General features: G+C 38.7%; 1 long non-coding RNA gene across 1 annotated transcript in view; it reads left to right on the top strand.

Annotated features, from left to right (window-relative positions):
- Positions 1-22,620, top strand: part of LOC136287292 (uncharacterized) — a 180,801-nt gene that overhangs the window by 144,015 nt on the left and 14,166 nt on the right. Inside the window, exon 8 of the long non-coding RNA XR_010720133.1 lies at positions 9,642-9,746. This is a non-coding gene — a long non-coding RNA (uncharacterized lncRNA). The remainder of the gene's footprint in view (positions 1-9,641; positions 9,747-22,620) is intronic.

Below are 22,620 nucleotides of genomic sequence, written 5' to 3'. Positions count from 1 at the left end.
CTGCACTCAGTAAAGTAAAGGAAATTACAGTAATCTGCCTGAACTGTAGCTCTCTAGTGTTAGCTGGAACTTCACAATTAGCATGCTCCCAGGTTCCAGCTAGCCCATGTATTTCCTCTAGGACTATGAGGAATGTCAACAGTGATGGCTTTTAAGAGGAAAGAAGTGCTGGTAGAACTTACTTTCAAGGCTAAAAAATGTGCAAGTTCTTAGAATCCTTTAAACCAAGTTATAATCATGATAACACCATTCATCATAACAATACCCACCCTCTCTCCCCCCATCAAACCAGCCCCTTCAAACACAAGCCTTCCTGCTGTATAAAGTTATTCAATGAAAGATTTTATTACTGCTGTCTGTACTATTTTTCCAGGGTGCTACCATAATAGAAATCAACACAGCTAAATCAGTAATAATCACACATGTTTCATATTGGTTCCCATGTGGAAAACATTTCAAAGGTGTCAGTGCCTGGAAAACCTGATGGTTTCATTGAATACCAGAATGAAACTCCAAGGCAAACCCTGAGGAGAGATTAACACTTGGAAGTATAAAATTCAGGTAGTAATGAGAAGCCAGGTGTTCACTGTCAAGGATTCCAAGTTTCCCTAATTATGGGCAAGTATCTGACTTTAACTGCCTCTCTCAGGTGAGCTAGTAATCCTTTGTTGACAAAGATTTATAAAGAGAAAAAAATAACAATAGGAAAAGAAATATGCCTGTTTCCTGCTATGGAGAAAGTATTATACAAGCAGCCCTATTTCTAACTAAATTAAGATGAGAGAGGGAGTTGGAAGTCATGTTGCACCCACAGTGATCATTCTGCAAATTGCAATATGGATCTAGAATTTCATGTTAATTACATTTTATTTGAAAAGTGCTGCACTACCCAGTATTTTCCACAGCAGTGGAGGCTTGATTCTGCTCTCAATTATGTAGGTGTAAAGTGGAGTATCTCCAGTGAAGCTAATGAAGTTAGAGTAGTTTAACACTGAAATGAGGAGGATTACAATAAGGCCCTAGAGTCTGCAATATTGCTACTGCAGTTAATGATCATTACTGCAGAATGCTGTAGTCTGGTAATTATTTCTTTCGTGCAGGTAGACAGATACACAAAACTGGCACTGATTGTGTCTGTAAGAGCAAGAATCCAAAATTTTCCAACCTAATATTGTTTCTCCAAATTGCATTGCATATTCCTTTATGTGTGGATTGTGGTGCTGTGCTGAGAGGAGTGTATTTGGATTGTGAGGAGGCTGATTTAAAAGGCTGCATGGAAGCTGAGTATCAAAGTGACAAAACTGTGGCTTCTGTTTCATTAACCCTTTAGGCTGCTTTATTGCCATTATGTGGAGACCCCATTACTTTTACTTCTTTTGGAGTGTCTTGATACACACTTAAAAATACAATACCTTAGCCTGTCCTAGTTCTAACCACTTTCCATGTCTCGGTATACCAACCACAATGTTAAATGCCACCCAGGATTTCCTGAGCATCATGTATGAGTGTGTTTAGGGCAAAAAGTGGACCCAGTTATTTTGGAATATGGAGCAGAGCAGGCCCCAGTGAGACTGTGCTGGCAGCCCAGGACAACAGTGGCTGGGTTAATCCCTCCCTTGGTAGTTGAGGACACAGAAGCTGCATCTAACCTGGGTTTACAGTGTATGATCAATGTGATTGCCCACACATAAACTGCCAAGTAAGGCCCCTGTAATGAATTTAACCAGCACATTGCCTGAGATGGATGGGGACAGAACACGTAACAAGAATTATCCCTAAAAATCTGTTAGGATATGTCCATCCTGTTCAGGTCTTGACTGTGTTTGAATGAAGGCTGGTATATGCTTAAGGAAAGATCTCTAGTGAGAAAAAGGTCTCTAGTTTGCTTATATTTGCATAGCTGTAGCAGAACACAGATGCAGCTGGAGCAGAGATAGGCCATTACTGATACATTTTACTTTTTTCTTGGAGGCCTGTAGAGATAAATGCAGGTACTGGCCCGGTGGCCCTGGGGTAACCCAGTGGCTACCATTGAGGATCTTAGATCTCAAGGGCTGAATTGTATGCTTTAGGGCAAAAGGATTCTCCACATGGACGGGACTGGATGCTCTTACCTTGTGATAGCACCCAGCTGGCCCAGTGTCTGAGCAACTTTGAGCCACCAGCCCAAATGTGCTACCTAGAAAGGCCCCAGCACTAGGGAAGCAAGGTAGCAAGGGACCAGTAAGCAACCTGATGAAACAATTTATGTGAGTTAGGGGTCTCAGGACACTGACTTTTGCCTGTTCCTGGGACTACAAGATGATATAAATTCCTTACAGACTACAAGGTAAGATACTAATTCCTGTTACCTTGGAGTAACTGGTGTGAATGTAAAAACCTTGATTAAGGCACCTAGCATTTTAAATAATACTTCAACACAGTCTAAGCGTATATCCACTTCCAACCTTTTTGTTAGTCTAGCTATCTGGGTTGTATATTCCCCATACACTAATATATTTATTTTTAAGAGGGCTATTTTTTTTGTGACTGATTTCCTAAAACTCCCATGCTCCCATGCTAACCTATGTTTTCTCCAGCCAGGTGACACAAGCTTAACATCAATACTTATAATGCATTTTGAGCATTTGACGACATATCAATGACAAGAGGAGAACAGATAATTTGAAAATATGTTATTAAAAAGATTACTATCTTCAGATAATCTGTTTTCAGATAGTGCAGTTCAGGTGTAGCAGATTTTATAACAACTCTAACATCCACTACATTTGGAGGGTAAGTTTTCAAAGGCATAAGAAGTGAAAAGGTCTCCAGATCAATTTGGCTGGGTGAAGGGAAGCTGTCTTTGTGTGTCTTTCAGGTTCTTGGAGATTTCCCACCTTCGTACTTTACACTGTAGATGGCAAGTCCAGAAATTGTTCTGTAGCTGTGCTTTGACAAGCACACTACTGCCATTCTGTGTTTGGAGGTGTTGAAATGCCGCTGACTTGTTTGTCACAATATTACTCCTAATGCCTTTTAAAAATTACTGTGTGTTGTCTGCTCTTCTCTCTCAAGTGATGCTGAATTCAAGGGGAAGCATGGAACTGAGGTGAATTTGCCTTTGCAAACAGCTTTGGTAGGAAGCAGGCAGGGCCTATGAGGGTTTTACATCATAAGGCTTGCTTTTTTTCCTTTGTCTTCCTCTGAATGGAAAGGTACTTCTTCACCTCTCTCCAAAGAGAAAGATGACACAATATCTCATCAGGCAAAGAGTTATGAATCTCTTCTCTTTAGACACTTAAGTACCTGAGAACTGAATTCTGAGAGGCTTCTCCTGGAAGGATAGCCAGCTTTATGTGTGAGATAAAATGCAGCTTTTCTTCAGGAAGGACATCACATGTCAGTTCAGAAGCACAAGCTGGAAAAGGCATGCTGCACATGTTCATCATGTAATCTATCTCCTAGGATGCACAACTTGAGAAGAATTCGTATGTCACTGCAATATGTCCCCTTGTTTATCTTCCAGACAGACTTCATGTATCATGTTGATAAATTGGGCAATGCACAGGGCCAGTTCCCTCCTACTGAGGTGAGTGGGAGCTGCATGGTGCCTGGTACCAAAGCTAGGGAATTTTTCAGACTATCATAGCTGAGTGCATGCCAAGCTTGTTTTATTTTCCTTGACAGACCTCTTGGGGACTTAAGGATCTGTGGGGTGATTGAGTTTCCACAGCAGATGAAAGGAAAGTGGTGCCACTCGCTCAGTAGGACCCCACGTATCACACACATGGGTGGCATTGGCAGTTTGGGAGCAGCTCAACTGCAGGTGCAAAAGGCTCCAAGTTCATGGAAAAGAAAATCTCCCTTGCTCTGCTGGAGCTTTTGCTTAGGGTTTATCCTTTTTAGTATTTGTCCTGGAGGGTTGCTTAAGGCATTACTGTGACATAAACAATTATTAATAATGATTCAGCAACTATATTAACCTGTGTAAAAGAAAACAAAACCAAATAAGGCTAATCTTTTGCAATAATACTTGCAGTTTCCTACAGGGACTGTTATTTATCTTCCAGCCATAAAATAATTAAATCTTGCTGCTTTCCAATTGTGAAGGAGCTGAACACTCAAGTATTCGATCCTCACATGGCTTATATCTTAGGGACTGTGGGTCAAGCATTAAGATAAATTTTACTAAAATGACAATTATTTTTATTGTTTGTTTGAATGCTCAAACAAAACAGTTTCAAATGCTTTGATTCAGTGTGCATTCATACACCTGGACTCTGCTGCACTTGTTCCTCACATTTATGGAGTGAAACAGCGACCATTTTATTCACTGGAGTCAAATATGTAGCAGTGAGCAGTGTGTCTAAGTAGCTGCTGTCCAGTGCACATCTCTTTGTATAGCCCATTTGTAGCACTGTTTTGTATCCATGTCTGTCATCTCTCATGGGCTCACAGGGAGAAGACCTCATTTGCAGTCTTCTGCTGGGGGTTTCTCCGCAGCACTTGATGTTTTCTCAAGAAGCAGTCCCTTTCCATAATGCAGGCACAATATTGCCTCCTGTGTTATATGAATGATTTGCTCCTTCACTGATGGATTTTGTTTTATAATGGATAGAAGTGTTCTAACGTAATGAATGCTGTTGATTAGTGGGCTCTGCAAGATTGTCCAGGATAGAATCCTACTTACATGATTGGGAAAGTGAGGGAGAGTGAATCTGGATGGGTATGGGTTTTAGGGATTGTATGACTGTCTCTTTTGTCCCTGACAGTGTTCTGGTACCACAGACATATCTCTAACTCCAAAAATTTCCCTAGTGTCTGGCTAACAAACACATTTAATTTTGCTTCAGTTCTATCAGAAAACAAGAAGGAGTTAACACAAATGCTGTCATCATGATCATAAATACAACTTGGAGAAGGAAGCAAATAAGTCACTAATTTCTTCTGAATTCAGTCTGGTGATCCAGAGATAAAAATGTGTGGCCAAGACGAAAAACACTTTGTATATCAAAACACACATGAAAAAATTACCTCAAGAATGGGAAATGCTGAACATAAAGAGAAAAGCCCAAGAGAATAGAAGCAAAAAGAAACAGCCACGGCTAGACTCAGATGCTCTCTCTCTCATTAGAGATGACTTTACCAACACGTATTACCTCACTGTAAAGGTAAGTAAGCAGGTGTGATTCAGAATCAGTCCAAATGAAGCCTACTGTTTTATCTATATTAAAATATAGAAGTGGATAACTGTATATAGTACCTGAATTAGTAATTGCAAAGGACTGATTCCAACATGTCTTAGGGATTTAGCCATGGAAATCCCACTGACCTTCAGTAGTGCCTATGCACCTACATTTCTCAGGCACTCTAGAAAATCTGTGTGTATGTACTGGGCTCCAGGGAAAAGTCCACTGCTGTTATAATGTGACTATGATTTTGAGGCCCTGTAATGTACTCAATTTTATACAAATTTACACAGTAGTATTTGTCAGGTCAGGGTTGTTGTCATTGAAGTGGAAAGCTCAAATTGGTGTGAATTACTGAGACTTAACATTGTACTTTGAATTATGACTTTTTATATTTACATGAGAGTGTCCTTTGAGTCACATCTGTTTTTTGTGCTGTTTACAAACTGCTCTAAAAGCTGAGCTGAGAACATTTGCAGTTAGTTCAGCATGTCAAAGAGAGAAATAGAATTTAGCTCTATTCTTAAACCATGATTATTTATGTAGCAGGCATGTTGGCCAACAAAAAGAATGAAAGCTGATGGGCATGGAAATAACCAGTCTGCTCATACATGAGATTTACTTGCAGTGGTCCCAGCAGGAGTTTGAAGAGAACTGTGTAAATTGTGAAATACAAGGGTGTATAGTTAATGCATGCCAGAAATGACCATTTGTGGAGCTACTTAATGCTACAAATCCCACATGGGGATGAGGCAGTGGAAAGAAGAGCAGAAAACACACATTGAGCAAGGTTGGAAGGGACCACAGCAGGGCATCTGGTCCAACCTTCCTGCTTAGCAGGGTCATCCTGGAGCACATTTCATTGTGTCCAGATAGCTCTTGAATATGTCCAGTGAGGGAAACTCCACAGCCCCTCCAGACAGCCTGTTCCAGTGCACGGTCCCTTGCACAATGGAGTTCTTCCTCATATTGAGGTGGAACCTCCTGTGTATCTGTTTCTGCCCATTGCCTCTTGTCCTATTGACACCACTGAGTAGAGCCTGGCTTCATCCTTTTGGCATCCTCCCTTCATATACTTGTAGACATTGATGAGATCCACTCTCAGTCACCTCTTCTTGAGTCTACAGGCCCAGCTTCCTCAGCCTTTCTTCGTAAGAGAGATGCTCCTGTCAAATAATCATCTTTGTAGCCTCTGCTGGATCTGCTTCAGGAGTTCCATGTCTCACTTGTACTGAGGAGCCCAGAACTCCAAGACACAGCACTCCAAGTGTGGCCTCACCAGGGCTGAGTAGAGGAGCAGGATCACCTTCTACTTGCTGGCAATGATCTTCCTAATAGGGCCCTGGAGAAATAAAGAGAGAATTCAGAAAGTTACAGGAGCATGTATGCCCAAGCTCTGGGAGCACACGGCTGTTGGTACTGAGTGTGGGCTGGTGCATCAAGTTACCAGTTTAACTTAAAAATGCAGACTAAATATAAGAAGACATGTAGCTCTATAGATTAGGCACACTCAAAGATAAATTAATGGAATTTTACATTTAAAACAACTTACAGTTGGGAAATGAGGTAATCAGAAGTGTGAATGCATTAGTATTGTGAGAGCCACAGACCTTGACCTGATTTCTGCTGACATATACATTGGCACGTGTGCTATGAAAATTATTGCTTGATCACATAAAATGGTTTTCCAAAGGGTGCCTACATTGGTTATTGAATGGCATGGACAGAGACTGCTGAATAAGACGATCAAAAATTTGTTTTAACTCTTTTTTTTCTTGAGAAATGAGTATTTTGTTATTTTCTGCTGGCCAGTCCTCTCTCTAATGACTTTAAATCTATTGGACCATCTAATCTAAACTTGATGTGTGGAAGGGGGAAATAGTGTGTGTCTTCCAAACCTTGCTAGGTTGGCTCAACCAGCATATTAGGCAACAGAGAATCAGTCACTCAGAATGAAGCAGGTTCAGTTAATACTGCATTTCACAGCCTATTTGTCGCTCTTAGTGCTCATATGCAGTCCCAGCAGCAGGCATGCACCAGATAAGGAGTTTTCACATTGCCATGAATTTTCTTTTGGCATCTGTGGGTCTTATCAACCAAGTACCTTGCAAATACAAAGTAAGCTTTACAATGATAAAGTGAAAGATAAGTGTTATTATCTATATGCTATGGAAAAGGATCTAAATATATAGTGCCACCAATTTTGTGTGCTTCTATACTCATTTGTGTAAAATGGGACACAACTAGATTTTTGTGATGTTCCAAGCACTGAATATTTTCAGAGAGGACTGAAACAAGTCAGACCCACTGACAGGCCACCCATCCCATGACCTTGGGGAGGCAAATCTGTCAGCGCTGATCTTTTGCACTGTTGTGTTGTATGAGTGCATCTCTGCTAGAATATGTCTGGTTTTGTTTGACTTGTCCTTGTAAACTCACTTGTCTCTACATAGTACAGTGGACTCAGGTGAGGCCGGAAACTGAAGGAATTGGGAATGAATTACTGCTTTTTCCACACAAAGTATAAATTGTGGAAAGGTGGGAATTTTGGCATTGAGAATGTGAAGAATATCTTACTCCACTTATAATAACAAGCTACAATGCAAAGCAGTTTGTCCACTGTCAGTATCTGACATTCTCTCTTGCTCTCTCTTGCATCCACCTTTCCCTAACTCCCATTTCTGAAGCCCTGCAAGCTCTTCAGTCTTCCAAGATCTGTCTCACAATGCCAAGGCAGGCTGATGGAGAAAAGCAAAACTTTTTTCCTTTAGTACCTATATTTCTCTTACTCTGTTCTTTTTTTGCCCTTTTCCTCATTGGAAATAATCTATGTGATGAATATTTCTCAGACATCTCTCATGGTCCTGTCTAAGGGAGAAAGGAAAAAGGAATAAAACAGACAAAATATGAAAACTTCTGCAAAGATGAAATTATTACACTAAAAATTTATTTTATTACACTAAAAATTTAGCAGGATGAACAGAAGGATAACTCTGGAACAATTTGCTGGTATGGCCATTTTCTTGATGTTGGAGGTTATTAATTTATGGAAGGTTTTATGGGATCAGAATACAAAATATTTCTCATATTTTGTCTGCTTCTATTAAACTGTCAGCTCAAAATTGTCAGGGCTTATGAAACAATTTCTAATTGGTCTAATTTCTTTATTTATACCATAGCATCATCTATAAAATCAACTAAAATATATAAAATACATGAAGTCTTTTTCTGAACGGGCATTTGAAAGCTGCATTTACAAGCTTATCTGTCCTGTTTCCTTAGCAGAAGGAAAGCTTCTGGTATATTGTTCTTTTCATTACTTATATAGCATTCCATCACATATTGACTCAAATCAGCAAATTCATATGAAGTGTAACTCTATACAAGTAGGAGAAAAAGAGACAGAAGACTGCAAAGGTTTCGTTAATATGTGATGAAAACGAAAGTCTTCTCATTAAGCTGATACTAAACTATTTTGGGTTTTAGATGTACATAATATCATGCAGTCAAAATGAAAGTGCCTTTTCTCATATTGTACTGTTATCAATATAAATAAAATTTATGTGCAATATTTTATTTTATTTCTTAAAATTAATCCAACAGCAAAACTGCATAATTTTGTGTGACAACATAACTTTGTATTCATGGATGATTTTGTCCCCTTTACACAGAAAAATAATGTGGGTTGATGCAGTGTCCTAACACAATAGGGGCTAATGAATAGAGCTTGCTGTGCTCAAGAGACTGCAGTTCAATTACTAGTGGTGCCAATCAAGTCAGAAATATTAACCATGGTAACAGCAGTTTTGAGTTACATGGAATGAGGCTGTGGCTTTCTTGGGGAAGATTGCCTCTTGGGAGGGAAGGGAATGTTCACGGTAGGAGCTGCAGAAGGTCAGAGACTGTTTCATTATGGCAAAGGAGAGCAAGACAGCTCATGCCACAAGAAGGTTTCTGCTGTTTTTGTACCTTTTCATTGCAAGTGCACCTGAGAGTTCCTAATATGTAAGTGTGACTAACTATGCGATCCATGCATAACCTATAGAATTGGATTTCCTATGTATAAGTGTACAGAATTAGTTAATCATGCAAAAGATAAATTACAAATCAGATTAGGTCCTAAGCAGGAGTAAAATGTTGCTGAAGTCAGTGTGACTAGGCCGAATTACACCAATCGATTCTGTAGCCTTTTATGAGGATTTACTTAATATAGTGCATTTGTTCTGCTGGCTGGTGATCAGAGTGAGGATCCCTTGATGTGATACAATGGCAGTGTTATGTATTAGTAACATGAACAGGAAGCAGCTGGCATCCTGTTCAGAAAACAATCTCAGTTTTTATTGCAGAGAACAATATTGAAAAACAGTATGTGTGTGACGGGCCTAATCCTTAAAAATGTGTGAGTTTGGATACTGTCCCTTTCAATTGACTAGTCACTTCTGGACTAAATCTAGATTTGTTTCTTTTCAGAGGAAGCTCTTCTGCTGTTTGTCCTTTGGAATACAGAGAAAACCAGCTAGAGCCCCCAAATGGCTTTTTTTTGCACCTGCCTGCTGCCTCTCTCTCTTCCAGCTGGTGAGTATGCTCAGTTGTAGAGTACATTTCCCCTTCTCTTATTCATGAAGAGATGACACATCTCTTTGGTCAGCATCACTGAAACATTTTCTATTCTTTGTCTGGGATGCCATTAAAAAGTCTGCTGTTAAAGATGGTTACCCTGTTGTTGGAACTTAGTCCTTGTTAACTGAAACTTCAGTAAAAATTTAGGATGAGTTTCTTAAGAATTGAAAAGTAATAGCAGTCTATGAATGAATTTGAATCTGACTGCAAAGCGGTGAAAATAAAGTGTACTTGATGCCTTTTCTGAAGACTTTGGAACATGTGGTAACTATCATGATATCTCTGTAGGGTAAACAGGTGTTGTACATGGACAGGGCAGCTGGATTATAGAGGTTTCTCTTGTGCAGTTCAGGCTTCTGAAATGAAGTCATCCTAGCTCAGTGTCGCCACTATAGGACACTCTTTTGGTCAAACACTGCAATCTGGAGGGATGTTTCACGTCAGCTGTCTTAAAACCTATCCCAGATTAAGAGGAAGAAATGTCTCTAGAAATGGAGCTTAGGGGCAATTTGTCAATGCATGTTTGGGCTCTAAAGCCAGGTGACATGAAGTGGCTTGGTGAATGTGTCTGATAAGGTAGGAAAACTAGCAGTAAAAGAAATGAGGGCAGGCAAGGCTTTGTAGTAACTGGGTCTGTGTTTGGCTGAAAGGAGGCTGAATTATAATTCCACTTTTAACATACTGTCTATTTGACCTGAGACAGGGTCCTTTTCCATCATCTCCTTTACACCCCTCTTCTTCCTCCGTGCTTAGTTTAAGTATTGATTATTTATTCAGTGTGGGAGACATTCCCTCTTTTCTCCTTGTGAAGACAAAATCCTGATGTCTTACTCAAAGCAGGAAATGTGAGCCATCTGGTTAAGATGTCCTAGTAAAAATGCTGTTAAGTCATTACTGTTTCAATTGCATTAATGACTTTATCAGTGGAAGAGGATGAGAAGCCACTTTCATGTTTCTTAGAGCAATGCCCTGACCACTGAGCTAAACTGGATTGATAAATAACCAATTAATGTGAGACATCACCAGAAACAGACTGAGGAGGTTACTGTTTAGATTGATTGGCAGTCTTGTTAAGACATTTGCTTGAAAAAAGGAAAGACTTTAACATAATATTCCGCTTGTGTTGTGACTGGTTCAGAACAGTGCCTGAGGCTGAGGTAGTCTACAGGCTAAGTAGCCATTAGGCTACTGGACTATTTTCTTGTCAACTCAAGGAATTTTAAATAGCAGTAGGGAGCGTCTGAATAGTCTACATGCCTAATTCAATATCTTTGGGCATTCTCATTGGAGAAAAGTGGTTTGAGTTAAAATTGTGTTTAGTGAAGGATAGAATGGAACCAATCTCATGTGTCTGGGTAGAACTGTAATAACTGGAATAGAGTAAGTAATCAGAGTGATAGTTAGCAACATTATCAGCATCTAGCTCTCAAGCCCGTACTGTACTTGTTCAGTGTGAATCCAGAAATAATTCCAGAATTCCCAAAATTGTATTTCTTGGCAAATGCTGTGTGTTATTTCACCTGATCTTGATTTGTCATATAATCACCCACAGCACCTATCAAGTTGCTTATAATGGCTGCTTTAGTAGGCAATATGTGAAAATACAGGAAACAAAATTTGGAAACTATGTACCCTAAATTGCATCCTTGGCTCTATTGGCTTCAGTGGAACATTCTGAATTATCTAAGATTTTCGTTCCTTTAATTTCTAATTTCCTTCTTCTCTAATGAATCTTTATCAAATAATCTCAGCCATTTTGGCAGTATTCTCCACAGCAAAAGTTGTTAATTAGCAAATTAAAAGGCACCATCTCAAATTAAATTTTTTTTTCCTCAAAAAAAAAAAAAAGCAGTTAAAATAACTGTTTTTTTGGAGCCCTTCCCCCTCATCTGAGTGCAAATGTAGGAAAGGAAATCTGTTTAATCTTCACTCTTATACTTTCCTGGTTCACCTGGCTGCTCTTGGGAATTTAGGGGAAAACAGTTCAACATGGCAGATGAAAATGACAAACTGAGTTTTATGCAATGTATTAGGATGAATGAAATTCCACTGTTATTGTCCCTCACTATTGCTTCTCTTCAGCTCCTGCAACCATATGAAGAAAAGTGCTAGCAAAGTATTTGTGCTAAAATATGGATTTAATAACAGGATAACTGTTATTTCTGACCTTATAGCGAAAGTTAGTCGAATGATATTCAGGCCAGATTTACTATCAACAATATATCCCTTGTTATTAACAATATTGCACTCTCTATAAGGAAACAAAATATCTCCATAACAAGTAAAAATTCCCAACAAGCCAACCAACCAAATAAAAATTGAGGGCCTTGTGTCTAGTAAACCTCATAAATTGTTTTTCATGTATTTTATTTTTTCTTATTTAGAAAAGATAGGACAATAGTTTCTCTTCAGAAACCATTGTTCTGACTTGTTTGCTATCAAATAATATGACCTACTCAGTTATTTCCTTGCTGAAACCACAATTCATGATGTGCAATATGATTTTGCTGGTCCTTTAAAATGATTGCATATTACCAGCCATCAGTTGTGCACTTCCTTGTAAAGGATACTTTAGCTTCAGTATGAGGTTTATCATTGCCTTGTGTCTGAACAGTCACAGGCAATAGTCAGGCCAGAATGACAGCAATGCTGTGCTTGCTTGAAATATGCAGGATGCTCCCATGTGTGGAGCTAGGTTATTCTTTTAACAGGTGAAAGTGAATTCTGTGGTATAAACAAAAAAACCCATGAGCTTCACAGAGGTGATAAACCATAAGCTAAGAGGCTGGTGAGTCTGGCCCTCAGCTGGCATAAAAATGAAAGAATTACTGTCTCAAATCAACATAAGGAGCTGAAGTGAGGCAGAGGAAGATTAGAATAGTGTGGAAATGGGAATTGCCTTACTGCTGTGACAGTAATTTACCTGCATTGCAGCTATCTTATGAAAAAAGTATGTCAGCACCCCATGTGAGTGAAGATGCATGTCTCTACAAGGGCAAAGCACAATATCTGCTTGAGGCAGGAGTGGGAAAAACTATGAGTTGCCTATATCTTACTGCATGAATTTCAGCTGAATGGCTTTCTGGTCCAGAAGAAGCTCCTTGTTTAAGAAGACTTATTATTTTCTTGTGTCTCTATCTGAGTGGTTGTGGAGGTGACATAGACTTTATGTCCAGTCTACTGCAGAGGAACTGGGAACATGAGAGTTGACGCTGTAGCCCAGAGGAGGAAAACTCTTTAGAGAACAAAGAACAACCAATGCATCTCAGCAACTTGAGGTAGAAGATACCAAATTATTCTATTACCAAGGTAATCATATACATTAACACAAGCTTCAACACCACAGTATTTCCTATTTAATAGCTAAGAATGGAACAGAAGATAATTATCTAATTCACTTCAGGGCAGTGAATTGGATAATGGAGAGTAAGCTCAGTGCAAAGAGTAAGTGCAATCAGACATCCGTGTGCACGAAAATCTTTCTGAGGCACAATGTAACCTTGTTAGCAAAGAGAAGATTCCTTAGTGCTATTATCCTACTAAACACAAAGAATTAGCCAGGATGTTATTTTGTTATGTTCTTGTCTAGTTGTCGATCTTTCCAAAGAGGCAGAGCCACAATCTAAGCCTTGAACAATCAAGAAGAGTGGTTTGAAGAATTGTGGAGGTGCATAAATACTAAACTATTGTAAATGGCAGGGGAATGATTCCATTTTTAGAAAAGAAATGTGTCTGCCATTATTGTTGTTTGTTTAAGAGTCCTGCAGTTTCTTCACAATTTGTACAGATGTGTTCAATTTCAGTTGTTTGCCCTGTCAGTTTTTCTGATATGTGGTGCATCATTTTCTTTAAGATGCCTAAGTGGTGGTGATTAGTGGTGTGTGATGAATGAACAAGGAAACTTTACTTTAAAAGGAAGAATTTTCTACGTGTTCTATACGTGAAAGTAAAATGTAGACTCTCCAATGTAAATTATATGTTGCTGTAGTTCCTGCTTCATGTTATGTTGAAACACCACAGCCCAAACAACACTGAAGATTTGCGATGGCTGTAAGATGTTAAAGCAGAAGCAGAGAGCCATATATCAGTGTGTCAACATCCTTAGCATCCAGTCTCTTAATCCCCAGCAGCCTCTGGTACAAGTTAGATTACCCTGGAAATATGTGTGCAGTCTCTCTCTTTTAGCAGGATGTCCATGTAAGTATGAACTTTCTGATGTAAAAACAGAAAACAAAACTGTATTTTAAAAGCATTAGCATTGATGTTGGAATGCTTTGGCTCATTTGGTTTACTGAGTTTAAAATTATGGATGTTGAAATGTTTAACTCTGCCATCTCTTAGTGACTGCAAAGGAAGAGTAAACTATGATGTGGTTTTCATGTCTTTCAAGGTATGAGGACCTGGCTGTGAAGAGCAGCTAATCACTGGCCTGCTCAAGTTGGAATATCAGGTTGGAGGGACTTCAGAATTAGCTTCTCAGTCAATTCAGCCGAGCTGATCTAGGGATGCAAATGGCTGCTAGATGCATGTGCTTTGCAATGCCTTATTTCCATTCTGAAAGATCCCCTATACTAACAGGAACTATGAGAACAACTATAGCTTGTATATGACTTGGTGGTGCTGCAGTTGTAGGTTAACACTCAAACATTTCTATATTTCTACATTATGTCTATGGAACTACAAGAAAGACTTGTAGTATGGATAAATTAAGAGAGAAGACAGGCTTTGACAGACTATATCCACTAATGAAAGGTGGATAAATTCCATCAAAAATTCTGAAGATCCATACTGGACTCCTAAACCTTTCCTTGGCTTGCTCCGCCTTGCTTTGATTTCCTTTCTATTCAGAAATGAAGCAATTTAACAGAGGATGGAATCGCCAGATCTACTGTAGTAACAAAATCAGAGCAAAAGACATATCTCTATGTATAAAGCTGGACTAAGGTTTATTCAATGAAACCAGGTGGGCCCAAACTTAGAGAGGAGGTGACAAGAGGCAAAGCTCCATATCTTGCCTTTACCAGGATGTTGAAATAAATATAGAAGCATTCCAGGACATACAGACATCCAACTTGGTTCTGTCTAAGTACAGAAAAATCTAACATTGAAGAAGTTGGGTTATAGTAGGTCATATTGCTTAATTTATAAGTGGCTACTTTCTCTGACATAAATGCTTGCAGGATGCAGATGATGAAGAAAAAATGTCACCAGTTCTGCATACAATAGATCAGTAGATCTGTATTCACCAGTGACTCATGGTCAGTCAATGGAGTCATGGGAGATGATCTGCAAATGAAATCTGGAAATGTATTAAGAATTTTTCTATTATCTTCAAGTAGAAGATAGAGTATTAATTAATTAATTTTGATTAATTTGAAGGACAGCAATGATCCACTGGCCCTAAATGTTTGGGAACCATCTGCTGAAAGGCAGTTTGTCTCAAAGAAATGCTGCTTACTGCATCAAGAAAATGACTGAGATAGTGGAAGAGTTTGTATTTGTAAGGGTTAACCTCATGAAGGACCAAGAAAATGAAAGAAGGAAGGACTCTTTATCAGAATTTCTCTCTGTGAAAGAGAATTAGAAATATGGTAAATGAGGATAAAACTCACTGTTTGAGGGACTGGATACTACTAATAATACTATGTCATCTTGGAAAAATTATGTCAGTTTTGGAATTCAGACAATTAGTCAGCTTTTCTGGCATTGCAATATTATTTCAGTCACATTACTTTTTGGGAAGGAGCTAGATTTATGGCGTCAGCATCCATTTTCTTGGACAACTAGAAGAATACTCATATGTCACTTCATTTTCTCCTTTTCTTTCTCTGAAATGTCAACATGTCCCTAGATGAAGTGCTTTAGAGGGAGGCCACTGTGAGGCTGCACTATGATAGTAGAGACATATGTGGAGTTAGCCCCACAAAACACCCATAATTGAAGCTTGGGCTTCTCTTTTGAGAACAAAAACATCCGCCTGGAAAGAAGAGATGGCCCCAGCTTTCTTATTCTCTTTTTAAAAAAGATGATAGAAATAGTGTTAGTGAGCAGTTCCTCCAACAACATTATCAATATGGTTTTTTTTGTTCTTGTTTCCATGAAGAAAGGGATTGTGTTCACCTTTCTTTCAGCCTTTTGAAACTACTCGCTTTTCTAACAGTAAGAAAAAAATACATTCATCGTTTTTGATAAGCCAAATTTAGTTTTAATATGAATTACTCCTTGCAATTAGAGACAATATAAAGGTATGTAGAACTATAAAACTGCCACGCACAGCATTGTAGTCTGGCTTCATGATAAACATGTTTTCCTTGCTAAACACTGAGTTATATTGACAGTGGAGCTGAGATGCCTTGCAATCAGGCATTATTTGATCAGGCAGTTCTTGTTGTACTGTACATAGAGACAGAGTTTCTTTAAATACAATAAATAAAAGTAAAATCTTACACAAGGCAGCACAGTTTAGTAATTGCTGTTTTGAAGCTCACGTCGCTGCAGTTATTTAGCTCAGCATTTCATCTCCAGCTGCAGCACAATTTTTGCCAAATATAGATAAATGAAGTTAAAGTTATTGGCAACGACTAGTTCTGTATCCCTGTTTCGAGTTCATAGATTTCATAGGAGAGGCCTTCCTTTATTTTTGTAGCAAGCAATTGTTTTGAACTCTGAACTTCTTCACGTTCCAGCACAACACAGTGTTTTCAGTTCTACTTTATCAGGCAGATACTGGTAAACAGAAAGAATGAGCAGGTTCCCTGTTTGAGAAATACACCACATGAAACATGAGGGAGGAACAAACTCAGAAACTGAACCTCACTCAGCATATTTTAGGAGTTTAATGTAATCTTGATGTTGAATTTGCAGTCAGGGCCTTTCAGTGTGGGATGTCTACAGTGTGCAGATGTCATTACTCTCTATGGTGTATGAGGTGACCTGGTAGTATGATCTGCTGCAGAGCCTCACTGCAAAGTCACTACAAACTACTTAGAGATGACTTTCTGGTTTCTTTAGACTTTCTGTAGAGTAAAACTTCTTTCATGTGAATTTAATAAATGAGACAATACAAATGAACGATAGAGACATAATATTGAAGATATTTTAAATCACTATAGAAACATTATTAAACAAACTCAAGACTTTCAAATTTAGACATATACTTCTGTTTCTTTAGATTTATTCAATTCTATTTCCTTCTTGGTCTTGTGAAAACATATTGTCACTTTTACAGCTGTCTGGTGTTTATCTGTAAACAAGTAATGGGGTCAGGAAATGCTGGTGTTTCCCTCTGACCCACCTGGCTGTTTTCCTTTGATCTGTGATCCCTTCTGTGAAAAGGGAAATGAAATGTCCTACTATCCAGAAAGAAAACTCACAGAGCTTTTATTTTGAATGGATGTGCATGACAAAACACATCTCAAATACTGCTGTGAAATAGCACTTCCTTCTTTTTGTCCAAACACTGGCCTGGAGTTTCTTTCCACAGAGTTTCTATACTAAAAGCACATGCAATTCTTTTGTCATATGCTACTTTTGTCATGATGAATTCACTTGGGACCATAGCTTCAGAAGTAGAAAACTCTACATTGGGAAGATGCCTGAATTTTGCCAGTGAGATTTCAATGTAAAAACTTATTTTCAAAATTAGGAGCGCAAGCAATTACGAGGGTTTTCTTTGTCTGTGAAATTTGCCTGATTCATTCAAAGTGACTGGTTTCAGTTAAAGAATAGGTTTCTCCTTTTTGTGATTTCTCACCACCTTGCTTTTTCTTGTGAGTTTCACTTCACAGATCCTATGTTACCCCAGTTTCCAAATGGACTGAAGTTATAGGCTTTTAAATGTAAAAAACATACCCCCCCCAAAAAAATCTCTAAGGTGTCTAACAAAATAATTGCTGCTGATGACACAGCAGCAAATTAAAATCAGATATTTGTATTTGCTTACATAATATAGAAGACAGCAAATGTTTCATTAGGTAACACAGAAAGATTTTTAATAGATGTTATGGAATAATGCACTTTTCGGACTGTACTGATTGAGATATTAGTTTAGACAAGTACAGCTAAAAATATCTCCTATGTCTTTTGAAACTCATGGGGTCTCCCAATGTATAACTTCTTACCATGCTATTAGTATATTATTTTATACAGCACTTTTAAACTGAAAAGTCTGAAGCATATTACAAGTAAAATGAATTAGAAATGATGGGGGTTTTTTGTATAAGAAATGTTGATGAAAACAATATTTTTTCACTTAATATTTTAATAAAAAATAAAACTCTATTAAAGACAGCATATTTTTCCTTGAATGCTGTTTTGTGGAAAAAAGGGTACTGTTACCCATGGAGGAGAAGAAAAAATATTTCTCCTTCAAAAGATGTCTATTTGAACAGCAGTAAATTTCCAACACAAAATTCAGGATTATTTTAATTAGGACCACTGTTTAAGCCTCATGTTCTCCTGATAATGTGTGAATAATATGTATTTTACAAAGGAGTGGATAGAGATATTACTGGTTCTCCAGGCTTATAAGGTGAATTGTGCAGTCAAAAAAGAACAGCATGTTTTACATCCCTATCTCCTGTTCACAGTACTAAAACAGCTGAATATTGCAGTTTTTCAATACGGGGAGAAACTGGAGCTTTTCCCAGTATGATTCCCCTTTCTAATGAGAGCAACAAGTAATAGCAAATAATAGTTTTGATGTTCCAGCCAATTTCTCTAGGATTGTTATTTTTGTTGCTAGTATTGGTGAAACATCTCACCTTTGGACTCAAAAAGCTTTTTTTTCTGAACATTTTACATGGAGTATCACTCCAGCTAATGCTGCTGTCTCTAATTTATACCAATAAATGAGGTAGATGGGGATCAGGCTCTGTACTAAAGAGGAGATATTAGGGCTGGATGTATATCTCTGGTTCCTACTGTCTCTCACAGGTTGAACTTGTCTGCTTCAGATAACTGTACTATCTCATGACTTCTCATACATAATACTGCCCATGTGATCCAGAATATATTTTGTAATATTTGAGCCTTTCTGGTTTTCCTGAGGAGGGCATCAATCCATGCTGTCTGTGTCTCTGCCAAAACCCATGTATGGCCAGGCCCAGCTTGGTGTCTTGTGGTCAGAAGGCAAATTTTCACAGTCAAATGTAACCATTTCTCATCCTGGTTATTTCCCTCATAATTAATCAACCTGACTAGAAGGCTGATCTGGTCTCATCTGCTACATAGCTGGGAAGCAGAGAGCAAAACCAGAGCCTTTTTATATGGAGACTGCATTCCTTCAGCATGTCCCTCCTGAAGTGCAGTTTACCACAGCGTCTCTCGTTTGAACATACAGGGCTCACTTCCCCCTTTGAGTGACATAACAGCAGCATGATGTGAAAATAAAGTAAAAAACTCTCAGGAACGTTCCTCTTCAAAGCACACGTGCTCATACCAATGCACACAAACGAGCTCGTTTGCACACTGAGGCAAATGCAGGCATCTGCACACGAACAGACTCACACCCTGTCACATTTGGCTCAATAGCCAGCGTGGTTAAATAATGTCAATAGCAGAAAGTCTTACAGTGCTGACACTTCCTTTGGCTGTAAAATATTTACTGTTCCTTTAAAACTGTGAATAAAAAAAGGTCAGTCTGTATACTGAACAAGGAGTAAAAAAAAAAAAAAATTCCTTTTTTTTTTATTAGAAAACACTTGAAACTTATCATGTGCAGCAGATGGGAGTAGAAAATGCAGCTTGAAGACAGTTATATAAATATATCCTTGATGTCTGTTTTGCTTTTCAATTTGCAGTGAAAAGTACAAAGGTAGAGTAGAGCGCCAGTCAGGGCTGCACTGTGTCTCTTGATATCCATTCCAGATGTTGGCTAGACTTTGTGGAGCCAGGCTTATGGCACTGAGGCTGGAGCTAGTTGTCTTTTCCTCCAGGTGTGATGCTTCATGCTGATCCCCCCACATGCTAGCCTGTCTTATCCAAACAGTCTAAGCTCTGTGACAGGCATCCACCACCTTTTTGACCAAAATTCACCTCCCTTCCCCCCCCCCCCCCCCATGCTTTCCACCCACCCCAGCTTCTTTCAGCTTTGATGGGCTCTGCAGACAAGCCCACTTGTCCCTGCCTATCATTCTGTCACTTCAAAAGCAAACCCCCCTAAAAAAATGAGCTCTGACGTGGTTCTCAAATAATGCTAGTCAGTTAGTAGCTGCTTTGAATATTCCTCTTTGTGTTTTGAGAGTGTCTGGAGGTACTATTTGACACCGACTATGTCTGCCAAGCCTCTAATGGTAGTTCTCTGTTTGTGCATGCTTGTAAAGGATTTTACACTGTAATATTTTAACTCCCTGATTAAACATTGCTAAGCACAGAAGTATATCATAAATCTCACAGGCGCCAACTCCATTTATCTGAATGTTAGTTACTGTCTACGGTGGGTAAACAAATTACAGCACAGTTTATTACAATATATGGGGCCACGATGTAGCTCTATTAATATCTTGTACCCCCTGGAAATATATTGTTGGCTCACAGTCTGAATTTTTCTCCTGAACAATTAAAACCAAATTCTGAATGGAGGGTGGGAGGGTGTGTGAGAGGGAGGGGGAAGCATCAGGCACGTCCAAGGGGAAACTTGCTGGGAGTAACAATAATGAGCTGCAATATCAAATTACTACTATCCTGGGTTTGAGGTCAGTACATATTGAGTTAGTTGTAAGATATTGAAGCAGAAACTTTTCTAGTTTGGAATGCATTAATGCTGCTAAAGCTGCCAGAAAAATATCTAGAAAACATTTGAGTTGGAGAGGGCAGAAACAAAGAAGAATGTTAACAAGCAAGAGCATTGGAGTCTTTTCCTTTCCCAGCTGCATGGAGCACATTTGCAGAGTTCATTCTCATTAAGGCTAGCATGTTTGGGGTGCATGGAACCTTCACTTGGAGACAGGAGGTCAGCACTGGAGAGGTTAGAATATTTATACATCCATTTGCAAAAATAGTTGCTTCTAATTTTTCATCAATTTGCTTACCCCACACGAATAACCCCAGTTATATGAATGTGTAGCAATCAATGGAAGCTCTGTCTTCTCAAAGTGCAGAATAAATGACTGAATAAAGCAGGAATTATTGGGAGACTTTTGGAGGAACAAGTTTACTGCCATTTAAAATGGTTTGTGATATGTATCAGTATAGAAGTAGAAGCAAAGAAAGAAGTGCTATAAGTTCTAAGAAAATTCATAGCAACTACTAAAAGTAATTTCACTACTAAAAGAAACAGAATCAAGATAAAAATAGTAGGTGCAAATCCCTGTTTACTTTTGATATTATAAAAGTGTCACTGCTACATGTCCTGAAGCATGAAGTTGTGGCTAACAGGCTGACTATTAGTGGAGCTATCAGGTTGGAGATTACTTGCAGTGGTGTAGTCCTGATAGTAAAATAAAATAAAAGAAAGGGATGCTCCTCCCCTAATTCTGCACTGATGCCTTCAGGGGCCTGCAATCTCTGATACAAGCTGACAACCCTGACACCATGTTCAGTGGGAGCAGGAACAGCTAGCTGCTATCTCCCTTTCAGGAAACCACAAAACACCAACATTTTACAGCCTGGAGAAGAGTTCATTACTTGCAGGGGCAGGACAGGATAATGTTCTGATGTTCTTAGCTGGGCTCCAGTGGCCAATAACACAAACACCATCCTCCATAAAAGCAACTGAAGCTTGGTAAAAATAGAAATCTAAATATTTTTAAAGGTTTTGCATATTGTCAATACTGTAAATCATCATATGACATTGTATAGCATCTGATGAAAATATGTCTGTAGCTAATAAAATTAACACCACAGAATTTCACTTAAGGAATTTGTCACATCAAAAAAGAAGTAAGGCTAAATTAATTACTAGCCTTTTCCTACTAAAACCAGTGCTTTTAAACCAGAGCTGAACTCAATTATGAGATTCTTAAAGAAATGCAAGTGCTATGTTTGTGTCAGTTCATAAAGATTGTTTATATACATACTCATTGCTTGATTCAACAATGTGTTTGGCATTCTGGCCTGATCCACCAAAGCATTTAATCACATGTGCAGGCATGTAGGCAATTTCTTTCACATCATTTGAAATATTTACATGCTTAACCTTAAGCATATTGAAAGGCCAAGCCTGCAATGGAATTATTTTTTTTAAAAGAAAGCCATGCAATGAAAGCAATGCAGTTTGCAAAGGTAGTGTCAGGACATGTGCCACCTCACCACAGCAAAGGGAGCCTGAAGGGGCTGTGCCCAACTTGCCCATTCTCTTATTGACTCCATGCAAGTAAGGAGCTCCAAGGATCTCTCACAACGCGTGTAGGACACAACCCTTCATCACCGAGGTGGAAGGTTTAAGTAAAGTATGTACTGACTTTTAAAAGATTAAGAACATATTAAGAATAAAATTTGATTCTGCACCCTGAAATATTTTGAGTAATCAAACCAAGACTTTGGAAAGTGTTCTGATCCTGGAAGGACTTACCCAGTACAATCCTGTGAAGGATTGTTTGTCAGAGGGATGCCAAATAAACCAAAGTGTAATTTCCTGTGGTTGAACATTTGCACCTCAACTGGAACTGATTAAGAATGTTGAATCTAATCACTGCAAAAAGAGGGACAGGATGGTCACAGACTTGCAGAATTTTTTTGGAAAAGTCTGTTGCTGGTGAGGGGACTCTCTGGGGACATCAGAAGATATGTTGGCAAAATCTGAGAGTTGGTAGAGTAGGACGGGAAAGACAGGAGGACTAATGAACCTTTTAAAGTTGACCAGGGAGAACAACAGAAAAGGACAGTTAAG

The sequence above is a fragment of the Chamaea fasciata genome, unplaced genomic scaffold, assembly GCF_029207755.1.
Source record: "Chamaea fasciata isolate MVZ Bird 193981 ecotype frontalis unplaced genomic scaffold, bChaFas1.0.hap1 SCAF_3, whole genome shotgun sequence".
NCBI classification, from domain to species: Eukaryota; Metazoa; Chordata; class Aves; order Passeriformes; family Sylviidae; genus Chamaea; species Chamaea fasciata.
Note: the sequence above shows the minus strand (reverse complement) of the source record. Positions and strands in the feature narration are given on the sequence as shown.